The sequence below is a fragment of the Schistocerca piceifrons genome, chromosome 2 (assembly GCF_021461385.2).
Source record: "Schistocerca piceifrons isolate TAMUIC-IGC-003096 chromosome 2, iqSchPice1.1, whole genome shotgun sequence".
NCBI lineage: Eukaryota > Metazoa > Arthropoda > Insecta > Orthoptera > Acrididae > Schistocerca > Schistocerca piceifrons.
The window spans coordinates 641,639,464-641,664,377 of NC_060139.1; the positions used below are offsets into that span (position 1 = coordinate 641,639,464).

Genomic DNA, 24,914 nt, shown 5'->3' on the forward strand with positions numbered 1-24,914 from the left:
TCAACATTGTCAGTGTCGGAACAGAAATTTTCGTTTTGATCTGTTAGGTAGTCTGAAATCTGCCTTCTATTACTCTTGCTAAACAGATAAACCTTCCTCCCTTTTTTATATTCCTATGAACTTCCACATTCAGGGATGCTGCAACGGCCTTATGATCACTGATTCCCTGTTCTGCACTTACAGAGTCGAAAAGTTCGGGTCTGTTTGTTATCAGTAGGTCCAAGATGTTATCTCCACGAGTCGGTTCTCTGTTTAATTGCTCGAGGTAATTTTCGGATAGTGCACTCAGTATAATGTCACTCGATGCTCTGAGCATTATGCTCAGAGTTCTGCTTCTATGAATTACCCACTGGCCTTCTGCTCCCTGAAAGGGCAGTTGGAATGTCAGGTCCTTTCATTGCATATGCGCCACCCCGAATCGTACAATGCTCCAATCAGTGAGTGGGAATTCCCAAGTGCCCTAGCCGCTTGCCCTGATACGGTTCCCAGGCCAGATCGCATCCACTATCAGATGCCCAAACACCCCTCGGTGGACTGCCAGTGACACCTCCTCGACCTTTTCAACTGTATCTGGGTTGCGGGTAAGTCCCCATCACATTGGAGGGAAAGCATCGTCATCCCCTTTTTCAAACCTGGCGAGATCCCACTGAAGGTGGACAGCTACCGCCCCATCAGCTCACCAACGTTCCGTGCAAGTTGCTCGAACGCATGGTGAGCCAGAGTTTGAGTGGCTACTTCAGTCTCGGGACCTTCTGGCTCCGTCCCAGGGTGGGTTCTGTAAGGGCCGCTCTGCCACCGATAATCTGGTCTGCCTGGAGTCTGCCATCTGCACGGCATTTGCCCATCGTCAGCATTTTGACATGTGGATGGCGTATGATAGAATGTGGTGACATTACATCCTCACCACGCTTTATGGGTGGGGTCTTAGGAGCCCGCTCTCGATTATTATACAAAATTTTCTGTCGCTTCGTTCTTTCCACATGCAAAGTTAGTTCCTCCCAGAATTCCTCCCAAGTCCAGAAGAATGGGTTCCCGCAAGGCTCTGTCTTGAGTGCCTGCCTCTTTTTAGTTGCTATCAATGGGATAGCTGCAGCTGTGGGAACGTCTGTATCGGCATCTCTGTGTGTTGATGACCTTTGCCTGCAATATAGCTTCCCTGACATTGCGGTTTCTGAATGGCTGCTACAGAGCGCTATCTGCAGGGTGCAGTCTTGGGCCGTCACGCACAGCTTCCAGTTTTCGGTCGCCAAGACCTGCATCATGCATTTCTGCTGACGTCACACTCTTCACCCTGAGCTACAGCTTTTTCTTGACTGCAAACCTCTTGCCCTGGTGGAGACACATGGGTTTTTGGGCTTGCTTTTTAATGCCTGGTTGACTTGGCTCTCTCATATTTGGCAGCTTAAACAATCGTGCTGGTGCCATCTTAATGCTCTTCATTGCTTGAGTCACACCAGCTGGGATACTCTGCTCCGACTGTATCAAGTGTTGATTCAGTCCTATCTCGATTATGGGAGCCTGGCTTACGTTTTGGCTTCGCCTTCCGTCCTGCGGGTGCTTGACCCCATACTTCACGGCGGGATCTGACTTGCAACAGGAGCTTTCCGCACAAGCCCTGTAAACAGCATGCTTGTGGAGGCTGGTGTCCCTCCATTGCGGATCCGGCGCCAACGACTATTGGTGTCTTATGCTGGACATGTTTGTAGCTTGCACAGGCATCCAAAATACCGTCTCCTGTTCCCCAACTCAGTCATCCATCTTCCAGAACGGTGACTCTGTATTGGTGTATGATCGCGGTTCACGTCCGGGCTCTTCTCTCTGGGCTTGAGTTTTTCCCGCTCTCACCTCTTTTCTGGGCCCATATACGTCTACCCTCATGGTGTGTGCCCTGCCAATGCCTTCAGCTGTATTTGACACAGGGCCTGAAGGACTCAGTGCCTCCTGAGGCTCTCCGCCGCCACTTTCTTTCTATGTTTGCTGCATTTCACGGCTCTGACGTGGTCTGTACCGACGGTTCGATGAGGCTGTCGACTTGGTTATGCTATTGCTCTTGGGGATCACTCTGAACAACGTCTCTGTCACTGTGGATCGGCGTTGATAGTGGCCCACATTTTGTTGGACTGTCCGCGTTTAACTGCGCTCAGGCAGACGACTGCGCTGCCTAATACACTCCCTGCACTTTTAACAGATGACGCTGCAATGGCAGGCGTCGTTTTGAGTTTTATTCAGGCAGGGAGCTTTAATCATCCGATCTGAGGGTTTGTTCCCCTTTTTGTTTTGAGTCTGACCTTTTGCCTACAGTTTTATACTGGGGTTTTTAGTGTGTCTCTTGATGGTTGGCTTTTCCTTTTTTTGTTTCCATGGTTCGCCAACCACTGTAACCCTCTGTGTGTTTTTAATTCTTTTTTTCTGGTCTTTGTCTATGTCTTTCTTGTTCTGTGTCTTCCCTTGTCATCTCTGTTGCTTGTTTTTGTTCCTTGTCGGTTTTCATGACCTTTGCAGTCTGCTCCCTTCAACCCCATCAACCAACCAATCAACCACTTAAGGTCGCTCTGGATAGTTATGCCTAGGTATATTACGGCAGATGCTGTCTACAGCTGTTTGTCATCAATGGTGTAGCTGTACAGTAGTGGATTTCTTTTCCTATGTATGCACAATACGTTACATTTATTTACGTTCAGGGTCAACTGCTAGAGCCTGCACCATTCACCAGTTCTCTGCAGGTCGTTCTGCAAATTCTTATTATCTTTTGGCGTTGCTACTTTAGTATGGACAACTGCATTATCTGCGAATAGCCTTTAAGAGCATCCGGCGCATTCTACTAGATCATTAATATACACTCCTGGAAATGGAAAAAAGAACACATTGACACCGGTGTGTCAGACCCACCATACTTGCTCCGGACAGTGCGAGAGGGCTGTACAAGCAATGATCACACGCACGGCACAGCGGACACACCAGGAACCGCGGTGTTGGCCGTCGAATGGCGCTAGCTGCGCAGCATTTGTGCACCGCCGCCGTCAGTGTCAGCCAGTTTGCCGTGGCATACGGAGCTCCATCGCAGTCTTTAACACTGGTAGCATGCCGCGACAGCGTGGACGTGAACCGTATGTGCAGTTGACGGACTTTGAGCGAGGACGTATAGTGGGCATGCGGGAGGCTGGGTGGACGTACCGCCGAATTGCTCAACACGTGGGGCGTGAGGTCTCCACAGTACATCGATGTTGTCGCCAGTGGTCGGCGGAAGGTGCACGTGCCCGTCGACCTGGGACCGGACCGCAGCGACGCACGGATGCACACCAAGACCGTAGGATCCTACGCAGTGCCGTAGGGGACCGCACCGCCACTTCCCAGCAAATTAGGGACACTGTTGCTCCTGGGGTATCGGCGAGGACCATTCGCAACCGTCTCCATGAAGCTGGGCTACGGTCCCGCACACCGTTAGGCCGTCTTCCGCTCACGCCCCAACATCGTGCAGCCCGCCTCCAGTGGTGTCGCGACAGGCGTGAATGGAGGGACGAATGGAGACGTGTCGTCTTCAGCGATGAGAGGCGCTTCTGCCTTGGTGCCAATGATGGTCGTATGCGTGTTTGGCGCCGTGCAGGTGAGCGCCACAATCAGGACTGCATACGACCGAGGCACACAGGGCCAACACCCGGCATCATGGTGTGGGGAGCGATCTCCTACACTGGCCGTACACCACTGGTGATCGTCGAGGGGACACTGAATAGTGCACGGTACATCCAAACCGTCATCGAACCCATCGTTCTACCATTCCTAGACCGGCAAGGGAACTTGCTGTTCCAACAGGACAATGCACGTCCGCATGTATCCCGTGCCACCCAACGTGCTCTAGAAGGTGTAAGTCAACTACCCTGGCCAGCAAGATCTCCGGATCTGTCCCCCATTGAGCATGTTTGGGACTGGATGAAGCGTCGTCTCACGCGGTCTGCACGTCCAGCACGAACGCTGGTCCAACTGAGGCGCCAGGTGGAAATGGCATGGCAAGCCGTTCCACAGGACTACATCCAGCATCTCTACGATCGTTTCCATGGGAGAATAGCAGCCTGCATTGCTGCAAAAGGTGGATATACACTGTACTAGTGCCGACATTGTGCATGCTCTGTTGCCTGTGTCTATGTGCCTGTGGTTCTGTCAGTGTGATTATGTGATGTATCTGACCCCAGGAATGTGTCAATAAAGTTTCCCCTTCCTGGGACAATGAATTCACGGTATTCTTATTTCAATTTCCAGGAGTGTATATTTTAAACAGCAAGTTCCAGTGGTAATCCAGATATTACCTTTACATCTGTAGATTTTGTTTTGTTAACAACATGTTGAGTGCTATCTGCAAGAATGTCTTGAATCCGATCGCAGGTCTGATGTGATACTCTGTAAGCTCGTACTTTTTTCATTTACCAGCAATGCGGGACGGTGTCAAATGCCTTACTGAAATCAAGGAACACGGCATAAACCTGAGCACCGTTGTCCACTGCGCTGTGGATCTCATGGGCGAACAGAGCGAGGAGAGTTTCGCAGGATGCCTGTTTGCGGAATCCATGTTGATTTTTGTACAGGAGATGTTCATTTTCCAAGAACGTCATAATTCTTGAGCATAAAACATGTACCATAATTCTACAACAGATTGACGTCAGCGATATAGGTCGATAATTGTGTGGATCTGTCTTACGGCCTTTCTAAGAAACGGCTATGACCTGCGCTTTTTTCTAGTCACTAGGTACCTTTCGTTGCTCAACCGATCTACGATAAATTACTGCTAGAAGGGGATCAAGTTCTTTCGCATAAATCTTTATAGAATCTTATAGGTATCTCATCTGGTCCTAACGCCTTTCCATTACTAAGCGATTGTAGCTGTTTTTGAATTCGGCGATAGGTTATCTCAATATCTGCCATTTCGACGTTCGTAAGACGATTGAGAGGAGGGACAGTGTTACGATCTTCCGCGGTGAAACAACTTCGGAAGACCGAATTCAGTATTTCGGCCTTCTCTCTGTTATCTTCCATTTCGGTGCCGGTATGGTGGCTGAGAGAATGAATAGATGATTTTGACAAACTTACTTATTTTACATACGACCAAAATCTCTTAGGGTTTTTACTCAGGTCGGTTGACAACGTCTTACTTTCAATATCATTGAACGCTTCTGTCATTGCTCTCCTTGCGCTGATTTTCGCTTCCGACGACTTCTGCAGTGTGTTTGCTTTCAGACGTTTCACGCAATATACGCCAACAACCAGCCGTTTGATGCAGAATAAAACGTGATTCATCTTAAAAGGCCACCTGTAACCTCTCAGTGGACGTCCAGTTCTGGTACTGGCGTACAAATCCCTGCATTTATTGCCGCTGAGCAGCAGTCAGCGTGGTGCAAGAATCAGGCGCTTGCTGTGGAGGGCCATACGCAGCAACGTTTGCTGCACGGTCAGTTCTTCAACAGTTGCCTATCTATTCGCCCGTATGCATCGCCGCAGCAGTCATTCGCCTCTGTCATCTATGGCCCATGGTGCACCACAATTGCCCCGGCGTCGGTTTTTGCGTAACACCATTTACCATGCACAACATACTTAAACCATGACTGCATGTGAACAGTTCACAAAGGTAGCCGTTTCGGGAAAGCTTCCACCCGTGTCCAGAAAGCCAGTGGGCATGCCGTTTTGGAAGGCAGATAAATCGCTCCGTTGCCGCATTACGACAACGACTGCGCTGTTTTCCATGTTCCCCTACACCCTTTCTATACTCTCTACTTCAACAGCAGTTTGTCACGATCACTCTACGTTACAAAAGTGAAACAAGATGGGGGTTCGGTGATGATTTGGGCAGCCATATAGTGGTAATCCATGGACACCATGGTTACTCTGCACGGACGCATTACTGACGAATATTATGCGGCCATTTTGATTGATCACGTCCTTTCCGAGATAAAATGCTTTTTAAACAATAATGATGCATTGTTTCATGACGACAGGGCCAATGTTCACACAACTCGCATCGTCCAGAAATGGTTTTGTTTTCACGAGGATGAATTGTAGAATCTGCCATGGCACTATAATCGCTAGATCTCAGTATTATTGAGACTTTGTCGTCTATTTCGGAGACGTGGTTGCTTGATCACCATCCACCTCCATCATCGTTACCTGAAGTTGCCACTATTCTGCAGTCCCATGAAAACCTTTATAGAACCTCTATTAGTCCATTTCCAGACGACTAGAAGCTGTTTTGAATGCCGACGGATTTCCTACACCGTATCAGGCATGATAATATGTAGTGTTTTTGGTCGTGTTTTTGTCTTCCCTCTGTATGATTCTCCAATTCTCCACCATCCACTGTTGGTGTGTCTTTACTGTTTTTAAGCTGGAAAAATTATATGTATTTAATATTATTTTATGTAGAATAATTACAGTAACAACTAAAGTAATAAAAACGTTGCTCTTGGAGTGTAACGCTACAGTTACGAGAAGTACATATCTGCGGGTTAGCGACAGTAGTGTTAACGCCGAATACACAAGTTCGCGTTCTCAGAGACACGTTCTAAATGTTTCACTATTAGTTTAATTTCTTAATGTACTCACACAGTATGTCAAATTACATCTACAAGTACAATGGTTCCTTCTCCCACATCTACTTTAGATAAAACGGTCAGCAGTTTGTGACAGTGTTGTTAACCTCCCACAGTGGCTGGAGAGTTCGGATCATATCTTATAACCGATAAAAGGCTGATGTGCTCATTTACTTATCGCAGGCTTCGCTCCATAGACATAGTTTCGATATTAAAGGCATTAAACCCTGTGTGTTGTGAATTATTAAAGCTCTGAACCGGCTATAAATTTCCCAGCTGCCTGATGTCTACGCAAGGGGAAATTCGTTTGGACATGGCGTTATGAGAAATTCGTCTACTGTCGATCATGGTTGAGAAATGGGATAGAAACACACACACCTTCTGTTACAGACTCTGCCCGGTGGGTCGTTTTGCAGCAAGAAGTCCTTGAATGATGTTTCACTAGCCGAAATGTGTTTTGGCTGCATCACCTGCAACATGTTTTCGTTCACACAGTCATATTTACTGATCTTACGATTACTAAAGATAATATCAGCACATATCTGTTTGTGCAGAGTTTAAAAGAGCTTCATATCTAAGTTCTCAATCAGTAATTTTCAGTACCACCTAATCGAGCTTACTGCTGTGTGGAGCGAGGCAAGAGGTAACAGTGAAAAGTAATACGTTTCTACGGCAGACGGCTCCCTATAAAGAGGTTGCCATCTCTTCTAACCTTTCAAAAAGTTCATGAGCTCCTTGCTGATTGGGAAGCAGTGCATTAGACTGCGCAGCTAGCCAGGCAGGCATAGCTCTATCCATACTGTCCTTTACTATAATTTATAAGTTCTTCTCTTGGAATCCAGCAAGTAATTTATTTGGTCCCTCTATCATCTTTTCTCCTGGCTACATCTCCTGCCCATTTCCATTTCATTTTGCATTGCAGTCATAATCAGGTCTTCCATTCAAATTGTTTATCTGTGTTATTTATTTTCCTGCTTGTCTTAGTAATGCTCATCTTGCAAGTCTCTGTTGCTCAGTGAGAAGACTGCATCCTGACATTGGACAAGATTTATGTATTCTGTATATTTGCATACTATACAAATGTCTAATTTCCCCAACCAAAAAAATCTCATTTGCCTATATTGAAAAAAGGAATTTCTCTTTTCTCATTTAAAAATTTTCAAATCTAATAAACTTTATTCTTCATAAATAAGAACCATCAAACCAAAAATCTCAGAGGTACATTTTAACTGAAAACGTTTAAATAAAAATCAAAATAAAAATTCATTCTACATAAATAAAACAGAAAGAAATTCCAAACAAAGTTGAATTGTCTAAGAACTTAGAAATTATAGTAAAGGACAGTATGGATAGAGCTATGCCTGCCTGGCTAGCTGCGCAGTCTAATGCACTGCTTCCCAAGCAGGAAGGCATGCCGGTTCCCGGCATGGATCTGCCCAGTGGATTAGTGTCGAAGTCTGGTGTGCCGGTCAGCCTGTGGATTGTCGTTAACATGGTTTTCCATGTGCCTCAGCGAATGCGGGCTAGTTCTCCTTATACCACCTTAGTTACACTATGTCGGCGTTTTCTGTACAAACACTGTCTCCATGTATACACACACCATAATTACTCTACCATGCAAACATTAGGGCTTACACTCATCTGGTATGAGACATTCCCAGGGATGGGGGGGGGGGTACACTGGGTTTGGTGTGGGGCGGTGGTAGAGTGGGTGGACTGCTGTGGCTTGTTATGGAATTGTGAACCACTGAGGGCTACAGTGGGACAAAGCCTCTCCGTCGTTTCTAGGTAACTGGTTCAATACACAATATGCAATACACAATGGATTGCGTTATAGAGATTCAGAGAATTATTATAAAGGAAATGGTTATTCAAATGTAGCTAGAGGAGATCTTTGGGAATGTATTGATTGTTTTAATACGAAAGAAATGAATAAAGAAATGAAGAAGAAGGAACTAAAATATAAAACTTTAAAAAAACTATGACCAATTGCTAAAACAGGTAATTTGAATAGTTATTCCAAACTTAATAAACAAAAATTAATCGATCTTGCTGTAAATCCTTTGACAATATTAACAACAATGATAATGATGATGAATTGAATAAAAAAATCTTTAAAAGAACCACATCAAATCTGTAAAACGAAAAAAATACAAAATTATTCTAAACTTGGAAAAAGACAATTAATAACACTAACAACATCAGTAAAAAATCTTTAAATTCGTTCGTTTTTTGATTTATGTACATTTAAAATGTTTATTAAAAGATATTCAAACTTGTAAACCAAATCCTGAAAAATCTGATATTAACAAATATCAAAAACATTCAGCAATTTAATTCAGTTATTATGTTAAATATTCTAATTGAAATTATAAAAATCCTGTTACTTACACGAGTATAGACGCACAGGGTGTATATGACCCAGGACAACTGGGACATCGGGGAAAAACCTGTGAATTTTTTCATCCGGGAGAAAACCGGGAAAAACCCGGGAATTGTTTAGAATTCTGGGAATTTTTCATTGTTTTAGTTTTCAGTTAAATTTTTGTGATTTTAACTGGTAAGAACCAATACTCTAACAAAGGATATTACTGTATCCCGCTACTGCAGATTAATACTGCAGCAACAAAACATTAACAGGAGAAAAAAAAGAAAGAAAATAAAACTTAAGTTGCAAACGAAATGCGCCCTATACAACAACAAAACAGTGCTCATACAAGCGTCTGCCAACAGTAAAGTGTGTCATAGGCTTTAGGAGGACTATCCAATGCTTTGTAACAACAAATTGCCTCCGATGACCATGACGTGACAACTGTTTAAATTAGATTCGTTTGAGCAGTTGCGGGCGGGCTCTTGCGCATGCGCAGTTGAGTCGCGTATGAGTAGTACCTTCTCCCGATTCTGGTTACAGAAGTGTGGCTGAGCGCCACTACTTAATATTTCCCTGGTTCGGAAATACAGTAAATCTGGGGCTGATGCACAGAGCAGTCGGAGTTGCGGTGGAGAGGTGTGTCGTCTCCACGTCACCTGTGTTTATGTTTAATAATTTTGTTGTTTCCTCTTCGTTTATTGCTCTCACATGAAATGATAACAAAACGGATTTTATCAAATGAATTGAAATATGTTTGCGTAATTACGGAAGGCTAAAATATGTTATTAGTTTTAGATTTTATTTCCACCTTTCTGACAGTCAAACATTAATCGCCTTACAGAACAATGAAGTTATTTTGGCTGGTTTGCTAAAGAGATTTGCCTTTTGTTAATCTCTTCTGTTGAGGTAGTCAATTTATTTGAAACGAAGTGTTTAATTTCACACTATTGGCTAGTTTCAACTGTTCGCTGCATTTCAAGTGCACGTATGGCATTATGTCATAATAAAGAATCAAACATGAGATAATACAGTACTGGTACTCCAAGAAAATTTGCATACGAATGTGCATTTTAAGCCGCATTATTCGTTTTAGTGTGGTTCACGAAATTACGATGTTCTTGGAGTATCCTCTGATGTCTTGTTTGTTTTATGACATAATGTAAGATCTTTTAATGTTTTACACGCACGAGCACATGGGTCTCCTGCATCATCGTAGATGCGCAAGCATAGTGATGCCTGTTATCTGGCGCTCTCTGGAAACTACTGAAACGAACCTATTTCTAACACATCGTGGGAAAATATTGCGAATGGTGGTTTGAAAACCGTTACATTCAAAGGAGATTTCCTTTTACGTAAGATGAGCTATGTGCGAGAATGTATGATGAATTTCTTAAATCACAAAGCGTTTGACTCGCTTTTAAAAATCAACTCTTCGAGGGTGACCATTTAGAAGAATTTCCAGCCCAGAAGATCATACATTTGCGTCGTTATTAAAAATTTTCCTTGCACATTTGTGTGATGTATCTTAAAGTGTAACAAGCACAAGAAAGATCAACATTATATGTGGAAGCTTCACTTCTCTTCCAGCTTATTAATCTTCGAGACCAATACTATAGGTGAGTGCTATGTATATTAACGTAAACTATTAACTTTTCTTATTTGTGTATTCACACTACTTAAGAGTTATCTTGTTATTCGATGAGTACATCACGTGTCCTATGCTGTCATCAGCTGGCGGGATCATGTGACATGTGCTATGACTGGCTTACAAAAGCGCATCACAATCTCGATTTCAATGCTTTGGAAAGTGACATGCAGTGTTTGGTGGAATTCGAATTTATACATTCGTAATACGAAAATATGCAGTGTACACGTTGCTGCACATCAAAGGTCTTTCAAAACGTGTTTTTCCCCCCTGAATTACGTTTTCTAAAGTGCCGGGACATTCTACTCCGGTACATAAAACCATTACCATTCAAAGGATTGATGAGTTTTGCAGTGCTGAATAAAAGCATACTGCGACTTAACACGGAAAAAGTGTATTTTCACCTGAGAGAAACTGTATTTTTAACCGGAAAATCCAGGAAAAATCTAGGAATTTTTTTTCCTTGTCCACATATACACCCTGATGGAGCAAAAAAGTGGTTTAAATGTTAAAAGAAGAATCAAGAGAAATTGCTAGAATAAATGAATGAAATATTTTAATGAAATCGACTATAAAAAGCAGAGACTTGACATCTTTATGAAGAAGAACTTACTTTAGGTGAAAAGAAAATAAGAGATCATTACTATTCCACAGGAAAATATCAACGAGTTGCACTTGAAGATTGCAATCTTAATTACCAAAATACTGAATTATACCAGATTATATACATAATTTAACAAATTACAATGTTCATATGTTTGTCAATGAATTAACAATAGATAATAAAGATACTCATACATTTCCCCATAATGAACAAGGATATATTTCTTTTAGTAAACATGTTGAAGATGGATAACATTAAGATTTGTCGATATGTTTAAATTTATGGCTTCAGGTACTGATAAATTATCTTCTAATCTTACAATAGAACAATTTAGAGAAATAGTAAAATATTTTGAAGGTGAATGATTAGATTCAGTAATAAAAGCAGGCATTTATCCCTACAAATATATGGATCCTGAAGAAAAATTACAAGAAACTAAATTCTCTAAAAAAGAATATTTTTATTCAAAACTTAACAGAGATAATACTTCTGATGTAGAATGTGAAAGAGCAGAAACGGTTTGGAAAAAATTCAGTTTTAAAAATTTAGATGAACACACAAAATTATATGATAAATCTAATGTTTGAATTTTAGCAGACTTTTCGAAAATTTTGGAGATACATGCATTAAATCTTATAAATGTGATCTTTGTCTGTATTTTAAGGTTCCAGTATTACCTATATTCGATGTAAAAAATGATAATATTTGCAATAGTATCATCTCTATTTTCAGCAACTGCCTACACTCTTAAAGTACACACACACACACACACACACACACACACACACACACACACACACACACACACACGTGCACATATCCCAATATTTACCATAAATATTGACAGCCGCCAAGAGTACAGGAGATTGACCTCATTCACAGATAATTCATCACACCAACAGCTTGTACCCCCTGTCAGCTTAAACTGTATGTACATCATCTACTGGCACAAATGTATATCTATCTGCATATTTTATAACATTAACCAGTGTATTACCCCAACCTTTAGGCAGCTAATATATGCAACATGTAATCTTAGGACTCCTTGCCATGTAAATGTTTGCTCTCATATAATCACTCCTTCCTCTCTCTCTCTCTCTCTCTCTCTCTCTCTCTCTCTCTTTCTTCAAAGAGTGTCATCTATGTATGATTTTACTGCTGTAGCCAATATGATTATTGTAATTCAAGCCTAAAACATTTTACCTAATTGTTATTAGCAAGTATGAAGTTTAAGCCATTTTAACATTTCACCTGATTGCATAAACGAGTACGAATGTTTAGCTGTTTTAACCTTTCAAAATTGGATTTATATACCACCTGAAGTACACACACATATATTTGACACCTCAAAACAAACACCTCCAAATGGTTTAAACGATTATTCTGTAATAATGTTGTTACAATGTATATTCTTTGCACTTTGCGATTATGTCTTCTCTTCTGCTGCACGAACCTTGCACCCAGCTGATTCCAGACGCCATATTTGTTTACAAATGTGGCAGTATACATGTGAAGTGTTACGACCGGAAAAGGAACCTGTGACCACTGGAGGTACTCTAGTTTACGTATTAAAGTTTACCATTAAATATCAGTTTAATTTTTTTTTGTCAAACGTTATCCAAAACCATATTCTGAAATAGTGTCTTGTTTCTCCACTAGGCAGTGCCACAAGTTCCTCCAAATATTGTAACACAACATACACACATATGTAATACTAACTAATGTTAATCCACCTGATGATGGAGGTTTCAACCTTCGAAACGCGTCGTGGAAAAAATAAAACGGTGACTGGTAACAGTAAACTTGTTGTATCATTTAATGTCAGTAACAGTCATGGTAAAGCCTAACCTAAAAATGTTCGCATTCAATGTCTAGGACTAAAATTAAAGAAAAATTAAAGAAAGTAGAATCTTATAACCTGAACAATGAGATTGGTAGAAGAAAGACATTGATTTTATTACAGAAATGAGAGAAAAGGCAGCTAACGAATTTGAAAAAATCCTACAAGTTAATGAGTTATTCAGCGATGGGAAAACAATGGAAAATATTAGAACTACACAAAGTATTAAAATTGTAACAAATCCAAGAATATCTATAAATTATATTTCAAAAATTATGAATATTCCACTGTACTTTCCAGAAATGTTGCGTTAGTCCTATGAAGAAAATTATAATAGTATTCAATAAACCAATTTCTATTGGAGTGAGTATTTTAGTTATTTCGAAAATAAAAATGCGTTATCTTAATTATAGTGTTATGAAAGCAAAGTGTTATGAAAATATTGATTCATGTTATATATATAGTAATTCTTTCATTTTTGATATAAGAAGTAAAGATTTTTTGCAAAGATATAAAATCAATAATTTACGAATTTGATACAAGTGATTATCCTAAATATAATATTTATGTACTGCCACAAGTAAATAAGAAAGTCTTAGGAAAAATGAACGTTCAAAATTGTGGAAAAATTATGTTAGAACTCATTATTCTAAGATCCAAAATGTATGCATATAAAGTTGGTGAAAAAAGGGGGAATATCTAAAGGAATTAAGAAATTAGTTGTGAAAAATGAAATTACAGTCATGATTATAAAAATGTTTAACTGACAAAAGAAAACGATATAGAAAAATGTCATCTTTTGAGTGATAACAGTCGTGAATACTTTTAACTGAATTTTTAACTTCCTCTCGAAATCTTTCACAAATAAATGTAATAATATGCCTGTTATGAAGAAGTTCTCATTGTCTCTTTGTTTTACAAACTTTACAACATGTTTTGTTATTTTAATTTCTGTATGAATTTCTTTTTCTTGATTGCAAATTGGACAATTCATTTTATTTTCTCTTTCCATTTAAAGGGAAAATATTTATTAGAATTAAAAATATAATAATTTTTATATGTTAATGAAGTCGCTTGTGGATCTGAAAAACAATGAATTTGTATTTAATAACAAACAAGTTTTTGTAATCATTGGGGAAAAAGCAATCTTTGGTTTTATGATTGCAAATCGAATAGAATTTGGTAAAAGTGTACCATGTTTGTTTTTTAATTTATTTTCTGGAATTCTTATTCTTGGTCTCAATCTGTCATTTATTTACATAAATTTTTACAATATAAATGAGTAGATTATTTCAACTGAGCGATAATTCTTCTATTGTGAAAAAGAGTAGTTATCCCAATAAGAGCGACTTATAAATATGTTTCACTAGTTGCTTTTTATTTAACTTTTTTAACTCCAAATATTACATCGAAAAATAATAATCTTTACTGAGATAGATCAACAATAGAAATTCATGTTGGTCAACGTAGTTTAAAAAATGTAGAAAAATTTATTCATTCAAAAGAACCAATTAGAGAAAATAAAGTTTTAAATAGAATTTTTATCGAAAGAGTTAAAAATTATACAGAGATATAAAAGAAAATAATATTGCAAGTATTTTAGGATTTAATATTCAAACTATTGAACCTAATAAAAAAACTGTTGCTAACGTTGTTCTAAAAATCATTACATTTAAATTAATTAATGTAAATTTTCAATTTGGCTGATGAAATGTTTGTTAAACATAATCATTTCTATAGGGAAATTAATATTATTCTTTCATTTCAACCAAATATTGAATTTGGTGTTCCAATAATTTATGAACCAAGTCATCCTAAAAAATTTCTAATTTTTGATACTATTCAAAATTTAGTAATAAGCAAAAAATATGAGATCTTAATTGACTTTAATTATGCTTATGTAACAGTTGTTTTAGTAATGAATTAATAATTTTTTTCTTAAAACTCCTGGATCAAATCGGAAGTTATCAATTTTTCTCCTTTCCTGCCAAAAAATATTTAAATCTTCCTAACAAGGAAACAGAAATAAATAGTAATATATGTGATATTTGGATTCATACTAATTTTTCACAATTTTATATGACTTCTGATGTTATTCATACAGATTGAACTAATTTTTCTGCCTACCATGTAAATCACATGTTAAACTTATTGACAAATATGTTACATTATTGTTGAAAGTTATTACATTTAAGAAAGGAATTAATATTTTATCTAGAATCAAACATTCTTTTATTTGATCTTCAACTCATATTCAATTACCATGTTCTCTTTTGAATGAATGAAGTATGGAAGGACATATTGTTGGCAATGGAAAAATTTAAACTAAACAAAATGAAGTTTCTTACCCATTAGAATTATTTGGTGGATTATTTAAAGACCTAAAGAAATTATGTTTGAAGGTGATGAAATTACAATTTTTACTTGGTGTTTGAGAAAAGATCAAGAAGATTCAGTTCTTCAGTGAACAACAGAAAATGATAATTATGCACTTCCAAAAGAAGGTAAGGTATGGAAATTCGTGTTCCTGCTGGTAAGTAGGAACCCAAACATTCACTTGAATTGGTCTGCCCTGGTATCTGAGTGGTCAGCATGACAGAAAGTCAATCATAAGGGCCTGGGTTTGATTCCTGGCTGGGCAGAGATTTTCTCCGCTCAGGGTCTGGGTTTTGTGTTGTGCTAATCAGTATTATCATCATCATTTCATCTCCATCAGCGCCCAAGTCGCCAAAGTCGCGTCAAATCGAAAGACTTGCCCCCAGCCAATGGTCTACCCAGTGGGAGGCCCTAGTCACATGACATTTACATTTATTTTATTTCAATTAGAACAAGAGAGACTTAAAAATCCAAAAATTCCAATTTCTTTCTTCAGACTTCAAACAACTGAATTTGCAGATTCATGAGAAAAAGAAATTTTGAATTAGATATTATTAAATATTAAAATTCTACAGAATCCGATATACCTCACTTTATTTTCGTTGTTTTCAAAATAATCGAAAAAAATAATCAACTTTCATATTAATTATGAAATCTTGAACCACCAAATAACTTCATAAAATTATGATTCTTTTAAAGATTTCAGAAGAATAATTACTATTTCCTTCAGCAGATTTACAAATAAAATAACTGCTACGAAACAAATTACACATGATACGAAATATACTTCTGTTATCATACAATTGTGGAATGTATTGATAATACTAACAACTTCTTTGCACCACTGTCTGCAACAAAAAGATATAGACCATAGTCCAAAATTTATTGCCAATCTCTCATTCAGAGGTAGTTAATATTTTCGAACAGGTCGACGTAAACATTAGTTTTTGCTCAGAAAATTAACTATCACTATAGATGCTAAATAAATCAAGTAACACAGCGTAAGTTCTTCCTTGTTGTTTAAATTCTGATTACATGCTAAAACATGCCCTGGAAAATGCTCCTCTCAGCATAGAGTTTAGACTCAAGAAATGATATTATAAGGGTATCTGGCTACAGTTTTTTTAAACATGTAAAAAGGGGAGGATTGGAATAGTTTACTTTGCACAGTAATAATTGGCATAAATGAAGAATACACTGAATTCTATAGTGGTACTAACACATGTGATGGCTTGTCTTCAACAAAGTGTACATAAAGATTTTTGAAAAAAGGGAGATAGCTCTTCTAGATATAGAGAATATACCATATATATATATAGAGAATATATCTAGAGAATATACCGTTAAAATTTGAGCGATTTATTGTGATAATTTAGTCTTTAGATTTCGCCACATACTGGAATAAATTAGCATGGCAAGGACAGTCCATCTGCTTGAAACTGAACACACTGTTAACAGTGATGAAAATGACAAATATCCTACATGTACCACACGAAAGCCAGAAAATAGACAGTCATGCTAATTTAGAAATTTTCCGACAGAAAATTATAGTCACATCACATGCTTAATGGAAAGGCAGGCAGCATATACAATGGCGTTATCAACACTAACCCTTTGCAGACAGTAACCGTACCAGTACGGCAGAGACCATATTGTCACGCCAGGCCACGATCGTACAGGTACTTTTCGCTTTTCTTTCATGTGTATAGGCCATCGTCTCGGTAAGATTGCTGCCTTCTGTGACTGAATGGTGCTGAAATCTGCTGCAAACATCTGGATTTACTAGCATTTTCAGGAGGCGTAGTATACATACATCCTATGGGCACTAAATTCGTTACTTGCATATGCGTTTTCATGTGTGCTGATAATGACGAATTCGAAAGGTTTGAGCAATGATGTAATTAGAGAAATACTGCTAAATGAAGACTGGGCTGCGGAATCTGCTGGTGATTTCGAAGAAGTGGAGACTGCAATGTATTATCATGAGAAAGAGAAGATTCATCAAGTGACATTGAAATTATTCACGAACTGGGCCCATCACAGGCGAGAAAGAAGGAAAAAGTCAGAAATAATGAATATAGATGGCTGACACATGGCGTGTTTATACCTTATAATTGTGCTTTTTCTAATGATGATTCTAGAGTACGCCCTCATTGTGAACCAAGCGAGGAAGCTAGTGAAAGTGAATGTTTTGAGCTTATATTTGACAGACAATTGATGGACTGAAATACCAGTGAAACTAATAGATTTTACAAAGTAGTGAACCAACGATGTTAAAGATCTTTCAGGGAAATACAGAGGGCACATACAAGTGCAGATAAGATATATCAATTTCTAGCAGTCTGCATGCTGTAAAAAGAAATTGAATGAAGGACTATTGGTCTACATTTCCAATTACTGAAAGACCTTCCTTTAGAAAAGTAATGCCCAGGGACAGATTTCTGACAGTTCTTGGAATGCTACATTTTAGTGACGCAGGCTTTTTGGGAAACGCTGAAAGGGTGAATAGGTTTACAAAATAAAGAATATTGCGAATTTTTTGATAGTGAATTTCAAGTAAATTCTAAATCCATTTTGGAATTTGTGCACTGACGAGTATGTAAGGCTGTGGAAAGGTAAACCTCTTTTCAAACAGTACACACCAAGCAAAAGGCATATACATGGAAGAAAACTGTTTACATTGTCCGTTGTTGAAACTAAATTTATTTTAGACATTTTAGTGTATGCAGAAAGGGGAACAGAAATTTAAGATACTTTTGATTGGTGTTTCTGGCGCTGTTGCGACTACTCAGTTGAAACCTTAGCACAACAACACAAATTACGCTTCCATGTAATATTTGGCAAGTAATTAAACACAATAAAATAAGTTTTTGAGAAAATAGCAAAGCAAACAGCTTGTTTTCTTTCACAAACAGTCCCAAAATAACTCAGTCCAGAAAATCGGCTAGTATACAAAAACTTAGGATTAAAAGGGTTTAATGATCGTTTCCTGAGTGAAAGTTGTTTGAGATATGAATATCGGAACTGACACACAAAAGTCATCTACATAGGAGGCAATGGCGTAATTTCCTGCACGAGTGACGCTAGCATCTGATAAGTAGCTTTGTAAGCAAGCTTTACTGTTGTCTGACATTTATCAAATGACAAATGTAAAATTTGCTTGGATGTATTTGTAATACTTGTAAATTTAACGAAGTGTGTACTACAACGACCTGTCATTCTCCTTCTTTTCATTAACTGCAAGAGCCAGTGGGTGAATTAAGTAACTCATAGTTTCTTTGGTATCCTTTGTTATTCTTTTCCCATCTTCTTCATAAAAGGTAGGAAGAAATCAGGCTTGATGAAGCCAATATTCCTAGCGGAAGAAAATCCTGATGACAAATTCTGGTACATCAGGTTGACGGCTGTGCGATGGGTCAGCTCTCCATCTACATAAAAAGACAGCCAGCTAAAACACCCAGTAATAGCCTTTATTTTTGTATGGTTATAATGTAATATGGCAACGGAAAAGAAAATGGACTTCGCATTTTGGTATATGGACTGTCGGGGCATCCGTAATAAACAACATGAAATTCTGATGGGTATAAGAAAGCATGACACTGGTGGAGCTGTACTTTCCAAAATAAAAAGGAAAGGTACTGATTGTGGAGTTCGTGCGTTATTTTAGCGGAGTGGGCAAAAACAGTGCGGCAAGAGCAAAAGGTGGTCAAAATATGTAACCTCATGGAAGCAGTTAATGAAAGGCTAATAAAGCTCAGTCTGAGAGCTAGAGCCGTGAATATAGTGATTGTGGGAGAGTAACCCCTACTGGAGACTCGCCATTGAAGGTAAAAAAAGATGGATAAATCTTCTCGGTTTTCAAGCCGAGTTTTCGATGGCTAGCTCCACCATCGTCGTCAGGAGTGAAATACTTCTGACGACGATGGCGGAGCTGGCCATCAAAAACTCGAGAATTTTATTGCAATTGCCGCGGCATGAGAACCGAAAAAATTTTATCCAGTCATGCCACCGCGAAAGACTCCGAGGGTAAAAGAAGATCTTGAAAAGATACTCATAGAGACTATAGAAGTCGTTCCAAGTGGGCACGAATTAATACTGTCAGCAGATTTTAAAGGAAGAATGGGGGAAGAGAGAAATAGTAATGCTAATGGGATGTATGGGGAGGATGTTAGGAATGAAAATGGGAAAAGGATGTTGGATTTATCGGAGCAATCTGAATTACGAGTAGAAAATACATTCTTTGCTCACAAGGATATACACAAATTTACACTGTGTAACAATACAAGAGGGCTGAAAACAATTACTGATTTTATAATCATGAGACAAAAATCCAATTTAAAAATTTATGATGTCAATGTTAAAAGAGGGTCTGTTGAAATGACCATAACATCGTGGAATGAAAAATTTATATCCTCCATACTTTCCGGAATAGTAGCGAACAGAAGAGTTCACAACACGATGACCAGTCTGAGATCATAAGATATGACGTGGACGGTTTAAGGGAGTACTAAGTACTTACACCAACAGCGACTGGCAAACAAATTTTAGAGTGCAGAAAGAACAGTAGAAGAGGAATATGAGTATACAAAGAAGGCCATGTAAGAATCATGGAAGGAAGCACTTGGAGAATATGAGAAGATGAAACCTCTTTGTGGTAATAAGGAACTAGCAGAGATGATCGAAAGGAGAAAAGATGCTTATTTGACATTCCTAAATGTGAATGACAGACGAAGTAGAGAAATATATAGGGCACTAAATAGAGGATTAAAAAGAGAAGTGTTTAAAAGGAAAAATAAGGCATGGCAAGAAAGATGCGAATATGTAGAAGGGATAATTGGCGGGGCTCGTAGTGCTGAGGCATGGAGAATGATTAAGCCAATACGAGTGTCAACTGTTGACAAGTTACATCATAATAATATTAGTCACGGTCGATGAACAACGTATTTTAAAAATTTGTTCAAGTAAAATTTGCCTACATTTTTATATAGATGTGAGGTGAGGATGCAACAGGAGTTATGGCGTTTAGATATAAAAGTTTTTCAACTGGCTGTGACGAGCTGTAAGATGAAGAAGGCTGCAGGATGTGGATCTATATATCCCGAGCTGGTGAAGTTTGGTCCACCAAAATTGTTGGAAATGCTAAGGAGGATGTCTGAAAGAGTATTAAATGGAGAAGATGTTCCATCGGAATGGAAAACATGTTACATAAGACTGGCCCATAAAAAATGTTACGTAATGGCCCAAATAATTATAGGGGACTGGCAGTGATCCCTTTCGTAGTATGAATGCTCGAAGGTACTGAAAAATCTGATAGAAAAAGAAAAAAAGTCACAAGCAGCAAGAAGAGCAAGCAGGACACCGAGCAGGAAGATCAGTAATGGATAACATCGTCACAATGAAACTAAATATGAAAAAAGGCACAAAGGCTGGACTGGACACACATGTTGCTTTGATTGACCTAGTTAAAGCATATGATAACGTGCCCACTTACAAACCGTGGGAAAAGTTGAAAGAGATAGAGTTGGATCAAAGACTACTGTGAAAATAACACGAAAAGATTAAGGACCAGGAACAGTTGGACAGAAAAATTCGAGGTGAATAAGGGTTTGGGGTAGGGATGAGAACTGTCACAGATCCTCAAATGGTTCAAATGGCTCTGAACACTATGCGACTTAACTTCTGAGGTCATCAGTCGCCTAGAACTTAGAACTAATTAAACCTAACTAACTAAAGACATCACACACATCCATGCCCGAGGCAGGCGACCATAGCGGTAACGCGGTTCCAGAGTGTAGCGTCTAGAACCGCTCGGGCACAGCGGCCGGCCCCATGTCAATAAATGAGCTAAGGAATATGACTAAGAAATTTGAAGAAATAGGTCAATTAGGTGGTGCAGCAGAGAGAGGGAAGCGGCCTATTTCCATGAAGTTGCCGTATCTATAGCCGACTATGCAGCACATGCCTCAAATCCTGCAGCGAATGCTCGAGCTATGTTACGGGGATTGTCTCTTCCCTGATGAACAGTTGAAACGATTTTGTGGTGCATTTTACACTGGCATCCCTACAAAATTCAGAATGTGCACCAAATGAAGTCCCATCACAGACTATAACACCGTGATTTTACCCTTTGTTTTTTCACAAGCGTGGATGACATGTGGCTGGGGAATATTCTTTGGATGGACGAGGCACCTTTTACTGTGCACCTGAATGTACAGAACCGTCGCATGTGGAGCTCTACTCTACCACATGCTGAGCAGGAATATCCACTGCACTCAGATTATGTGACTGTGTAGTATGGTTTCCCAAGCTCCTTTATTCTCGGTCCGTTTTTCTTCGAGGAGATGACACCTCGCGGGGTTGTTAGGTGTACATTAACATCTGTGCGTTATAAGGACCTCCTTCCCCAAAACGTGATTCCGCCTTTGCCAGAATGCCACTGTGTCCACACCACTATTTTCATGCATGATGAAGTGACTCCAATGTCTCTTACCAGTCAAAGATTTTCTCTGAGAAACTTTCTGTAACGACCACATCATTTCCAGGCAATTTCAAGATGTGTAACCTCCCAGAAACCCCAACATAAATCCATGTGGTTCTGGAGATATCTGAAAAATCGTGTCTATCAGGGATGTATCTGGACTCTCCATGATCTGAAGGATAGCATATGATGACATATCGTCCTGATTCCATCGGATATTCTGCGAGAACCCGCTGACCACGCAGTGTTATGGACGCAGCATTTTGCTGATTGAGAAGACGGTATTGAACACATGTTCTAACTTGTAATCCTGTCCTAATAAACGTACCAGAACTATTGTGTTTGATAGTTCTTCCCCTTTTATTGCACTCAAACCACATTCTGACTGCTTACAGAGCCATGTAATCACTTTGTGGCTGAAACTGGAACTACAGCTTTTTTCAGCGTACTCCACGAGCACACTGACTAATGAACATGTCTACGATGTTTGAGCATCCTGCGATTATACATCCCGCACTGAAGCACTTGGAACACCGTCAGTTTACTTACAACCACTCGGTGTTACCAGCGGAAGAACTTTTCTGTAATGGGCTGATTTTTCAGAAAGACCTTGTTTCAGTTTATTCTTTTGTATAAAGTGTTAATGATTTCTCTTTCAAGTATTAGTGCAGTGAAAGAAATAAGTGGTGTCTCAGTGTTAAAACCTTCATTATGAAATTTTATCTGGCAGTAAATGAAACTTTCTCCAGGTTAGCTGCATACATTAAAGTGTCATCGTTGAATGTTAATTATGAAAGCAGATTGCCAACTGTAATAAAGAGAGAGAATGGTATGTGGAGTGAAAGATATTGTGCCACATACTGCGTGTTAAACTGTGCAGTGTGCAGAGTAAAGAGTTGTACCTAGCACACTGAAATTAAACTCAGAATCGTTTCTAACGTTAACAGTTGACGAACTTTAAAATTTAATTTTTGTTAATTGCCGTGGTAACAGGGATACTGAATACAGCACATACTGTTATTACTTGCTGTTCTGGCTATTGAAACACGTATGTTGTGTGGCGGCGATGGCGAGGCATTGCAGAGTCTCTGACCAGAGAGCCATTTATCGTGGCTAGTCTGCGCTTGACCGCGCGAGTGTTGCGAGTGGTACTCTGTCAATAGTAGTCATGCAGTACAGTTGCGAGCAGTAGTCAGTGGGCAGTCTGTGATGCAGTCTGTCAGTAGTAGTAGGCCAGTGCAGTCTGTCGGTAGTAGCAGCCCAGTGCAGTTGTGTGTGAGGAGTCGGCGGGCGTCGACATGGCACTCTGGTCAAGATTCAGGATGAGGTATATTATTTTTTAAATGCGCTCAGCTAATAATGTAAATTAACTGTAACTAATTTATGCAACAATCGCCCCAATAATAATTTTCATTTCAAAGCAATATTTTTAACAAAAGAACTATTTAATTGAACGAACGATTTCCTTCCATTTCCTTTAAAGAAAAGTTTCAGTTAAATTTCAAAAAAAAAATATTACTTGCGATGCAGTTCCTCCAAGCTATGACAAAAATAATAAGAGCAGATGCACCTTTACTAAGGTAAGAATTTCAGTTTAATTAATGAACATGGCCTAAGATCGACATTTCGATCTGTTCGTGTTTTCATTGTCACTGAGATTTTATTATCACTGAATTGACTTTCATTTTTTTGTGAGGAACTTATACTTGGATCAGATTGCTAATTTTTGTTTAATTGTCATTGTCATTGAATTTATTTGGTGGGAGGTTACGTTGGTTGTATTCTTGTTAACATTTAACTATTGTGTTTCAAAATTTCTCTGGGGAGCTTACACTTAGCTCAATGTGCATTAGCATTTAAAATAATATCATTTAAAATTTTTGTGGGGAGGTTACACTTGGCGATACCCAGTCCAGGATCGTATTTCGTTGAGAATCTTTTGAAAAACAGTCAGATATCTGCTCTTATTTGCTTAGATATAATTAGGATTTGGCGCAACGCTTTTACTAATCTTGTGACTTTCTTTCTACAGGTCAACGGCAATTCGTTGCTCTGTTGTATTTGTGTGTTGTTTTTGCATTGTGCTTATTTGTTTTGTGAATAATTGTGACTATTGCAAAAATGCCGCGAAAGACTGTGAAATTACCGACTCAAACAACTTTACCTATAGGACTTGTGACACGCAGTGTCATGATGACAATCCTGCGTTCACTGACAATCAGTGCGTTCCAACCACTAATGATGACTTTTGTCTTAATGATGAACAAACGAACTCGGTTATGTACTCTATTAATCTGACGACAATTGATGACGTGGGGCGCCCTATTGTAATGAGCGCTGCCCAGCTGAACACAACCGGATTACTAAATTCACGTGACGAACAGACAAATTTGTCTAATGAAAATGAGCAGGATACACAAAGTACGACGGATTTATTTAATTCCGAAATAGTGACCGACAGTGTACATCCGACTGATAAATCTTTTTGTAAATTACAGAATGACCAAATGGTCACACAAAACGCGACAATTGAAAATACTCCGTCAAACAGTACAGAGAATGGTGTAGATAATGTTACAAAATAGTAAAAAACTAGACAATACTGATGAAAAATTCAAACAACTTAGTGAACAGAACAAACAAGATAACGAAAATCTCAAACAGCACTTAAATGAAAAATTAGACAACAATTCTAGGCAGCTTAGTGAACAAATTAGAGCCGTTGCCGCGCAGTGTCATGACACTAAGAAACAGTTACGCGAGGAAATTGAGGCTTGTTCAAAGAAATGTAGCGAAGAAATTCAATCTGTTGCTCAGGAATTAAGGGAATTGCAAACAGCTGCAACAGAAACACTCAGTGACGAAATTAGCGGAGTCGCTAAACAATGCTCTGAAAAAGCTACACAATTACGCGACGAGTTTAAAGCAATGACAGCAGAACTTTCGCGCTCAATGGATGAAAAGATTGACGCGAAATTCGAGCAACAGAATTCTCAAATTAACGAACGTCTTAGTGTTCACATACAAA

At 39.0% G+C, this 24,914-nt stretch overlaps 1 protein-coding gene across 2 annotated transcripts in view; it reads right to left on the bottom strand.

Annotated features, from left to right (window-relative positions):
* LOC124777523 overlaps positions 1–24,914 on the bottom strand; it is a 202,934-nt gene that overhangs the window by 14,811 nt on the left and 163,209 nt on the right. The window contains exon 5 of one of the 2 annotated variants that reach the window (XR_007015744.1): positions 6,951–7,042. The exons of the other annotated variant lie outside the window; for it this stretch is intronic. The gene's annotated coding sequence lies outside the window, so the exon portion shown is untranslated. The remainder of the gene's footprint in view (positions 1–6,950; positions 7,043–24,914) is intronic. 2 annotated transcript variants of the gene reach the window in all.